Source organism: Fukomys damarensis, unplaced genomic scaffold, assembly GCF_012274545.1.
Source record: "Fukomys damarensis isolate Sample0158 unplaced genomic scaffold, DMR_v1.0_HiC HiC_scaffold_36, whole genome shotgun sequence".
In the NCBI taxonomy this organism is placed as follows: Eukaryota; Metazoa; Chordata; class Mammalia; order Rodentia; family Bathyergidae; genus Fukomys; species Fukomys damarensis.
The window spans coordinates 12,629,504-12,632,961 of NW_022900948.1; the positions used below are offsets into that span (position 1 = coordinate 12,629,504).

At 37.7% G+C, this 3,458-nt stretch overlaps 1 non-coding gene across 1 annotated transcript; it reads left to right on the forward strand.

Moving 5' to 3' along the window:
- Positions 1–904: 904 nt before the first annotated feature.
- On the forward strand, positions 905–1,064 carry LOC117284372. Its single transcript, XR_004515460.1, has one exon. It is a non-coding gene; the product is annotated as a U1 spliceosomal RNA (small nuclear RNA).
- Positions 1,065–3,458: the final 2,394 nt, after the last annotated feature.

Here is a 3,458-nt window from a genome sequence, read left to right on the forward strand (position 1 = left end):
CTCAAAAAAGAGAGAACTTGGTAAAAACATACCTTTAACTGACAAATTTTCGGAAGACTGCCAGGTTGATGGCCCATTAAGTCTGTAGAACTCCACAGACGACTAATACTGCCTCAAGCTTCCTGGGGATAAGTAATGTGACAATACTAGGAAAAACAAACATGCGATGGATTGTCTACAGAATGAATAACTTTACCTGAGAGTTCTTGAATGTTAGCTAGGAAATTATCTTTCAGGATGACGTTAAGTATAAAATTGGGATAGATTAATTCTAAGACCTTTTTCATTTATAAAATCTTGTGTCTTTGCCAAAAACTCATTTGGATTATGAAAAAAAATTATGAATTCAGAAAGGAGTACTGAGTTTTCAGCTTATTGTTTATAGATCATTAACAAAGTTTTAAAAAATTAATTCATGAGATCTGTGACTTGACATATGAATCAGTACTTTGTATCTCATTGCTTAGTTTTTGCCTATTGCCACTAAGATTTTTTCACTCAAAATTACAATTTTGTAATGTGATGTTTTTTGTCAATTATGCTTCCTATATATTAGTTTTTTTCCCATTACTGAGATACGACTAATGTGTAAATACCCAAAACCCACAACTTACATGAGGAAAGGCTTAATCTGACTCCTGGTTTCAAAGGATTGAGTCCATGGTCAGCTGGCTCCAAGAAACATCATGGTAGCAGGGCATAGGGAAGGAAAGATGCCTAGCTCATGGCAGCCAGGAAGCAAAACAGTGAAATAGTTCCAGAGAGGAAGGGCCCAGGGACCAAGTCTAGTACTCAAGGCCATGCTTCCATAACACACACACACACACATGCACAGTGTGTGCTTTACTAATCCGCTGGGTGGCTCCCAAAACAATCAGTTGACCCAATTAAGGTTAACCATCACATAGTTAGCCGGCAGGGGAGATACCATGACCACAAAGGAGGTTTTCCCAGAGCAAGGCTTATCCTTTGCACTCCTGATGTGCTGACCATTGAGATTTCCCCAAATGTGGGAAACTCGACTGCATAATTTGTGGTAGTGGGGGACTATGTTTGTGCTTTACATGATAAATTTCTTTTTTTTTTATTGAATTTATTGGTACATTCTAGGTAGACAGTACAGTCACATTCATTACTGGGATCTTGTACCTTTACATGCCAGGTCTTGGTTTTCATTTTTCCCCACATGATAAATTTCTAAATTTTATTTTATTTTATTTTTTATCAATAAATTGGTACAATTTAGATATACATAATGATCACATTCATCATATGGAATATATGCTTGTACAAGATATATCTCAATTGATATTTTTCCCATTACCCTCCCCTCCCTCTTACTCCTCTTCCCCTTCTTGAGTTTTGCCTCCATTTTGTCTTTCTTTTCTCATTTTTTATTTTACTTTTCTTCTTTTTCCTCTCTCCCCTCCCTTGTGCCTCTTCCCATTTAAACATTTTCTTGCTATTTCACAATATATATTATACATTTTGGGCCTTATTTATACTTTCAATTTCTCACACCACAGAAATAATGTGATATTTACGCATGTATGTCTAATTTACTTCACTTAAGAATATAATCTCTAGGTTCAACCATTTAGCTATACATGTCTCAAGTTTAACCTTATTTATGGCTGAATAGTACTCCATTGTATAAAAAAACACATCTTCTTTATCCATTCATTAGTTGATGGGTATTTGGGTTGTTTCTAAGATTTAGCTATTACAAACTGTGCCGCAATGAACATGAATGCACATATATCACTGTGGCATGATGCTTTTAATTCTTTAAGGAAGATGTCAAATGGAACCTCTAGTTCTAGTTTTTGAGGAGTCTTCACACTGATTTCCACAGTGGTTGCACCAGTCTACATTCCCACCAACAGTGGAGAAGCATTCCTTTTCTCCAAATCCCTGCAGCATTTGTTGTTGGTTGATTTCTTGATAGCAGCCATTCTTTCTAGAGTGAGATGGAATCTCAGTGTTATTTTAATTTGCATCTCTCAAATGACCAGTGATGTTGAACATTTTTAATATATTTATTTGCCATTTCTACTTCATCTGAGAAGTATGTGTTCATCTCAGATGTCTTTTTTTGAATTGGGTCTTTAAATTTGGGAGGAGATTGATTTTTTTCAGTTCTTTATATATTCTAGATATTAGTCTCTGAGGAAAAAAAATTTTTATTTTTGGTACTGGGGATCTAACTTGGGTCCTTGTGCTTGCAGGGCGGGTGCCAGACCACTTAGCTAAATTCCCAGCCCTGAGGAAAATTTTTATGAGATTCCAGGTCTTGATTTTTTGTAATATTTTCCATGCGATCAGAATTTTGTTCATAAATTTGCCTACACCAGTGTCTTTGAGAGTACCACTTATTCTCTCTTCCAGAAGATTTAATGTTTCTGTTTTAATATTTCAATCTTTGATCCATTTCAATTTTAGTTTAGGTGAGAAACATGAGGCTAATTTTAGTCTTCAGCATGTGGAAAGCCAGTTTTTCCAGCACCATTTATTAAAGAGGCTTTCTTCCAGTGAAGCTATTTGGCCCCTTTGTGAAGATAAGGTGGGTTTAGTGTGTTTGGAGTTGTTTCTGCATCTTCTATTCTGTTCTAACTATTCTGTCAACATACCATGCTTCTTTGAAAAATTATGCTTGTTCTCACATACTTGTTTGTTTGTTTGTTTGAAATAGTCTCACTATATAGTTCAGGCTGGGATTAAACTCACTGTATATCCCAGGCTGGCCTCAAACTCATGGTGATACTCCTATCTCAGCCTCCAGAGTGCCGGAGTTATAAGTGTGCAACACTGTCAGGAGCATTTCTACATAAATTTGGGGGGAAATCATTTCATAATCAAAGTATGACTATAGCTAAGGCCCAGTGTTGTCTTATCTGAGAGCAGGCTATGGCATGTAGAAACACAACTACATTTTGCCTCCAGTCACAGATGAGGCCTCAATGGTTCATGAAGCTGTGGTGCTCAACGGCAAGAAACATCAACTGAGGACAGACATCCTGGTTCTTTCAAATGCCAGTAGTAATATAAAAGGAGAAAGGTTTCACCTGGGGAGGGATGAGTTCCCTATCAGCTCAACTCATCCCACCTGCTGTCCTGGGAGTGCTCTCCTCAGCATAGGATTTGCATCCACAAAGGATCAGACGTAGGATCGCCATGGCCCCTCAAGTCCTCCAATTACTGACTGTACCCAATAAATAGTGGCTAGCTCAGGGAGTCTTTGTCTTTGCCCACTCTGTCACACTGACCTCCCGGTCCCCTATATACTTTTAAATTACTCGTCTCTATTGTCTTTTCTTCTTTAGTAGCCATTCCTCTTTCTAGGTAGTCAGACAGTCGGAGGAAATCGGCCTCTGACACATCACCACCACCGGCTTTTCACATATGTACTTTTTTATGGCAATTCCCTTTCTCCTCTAATTCCTTTTGCAAACCACTTC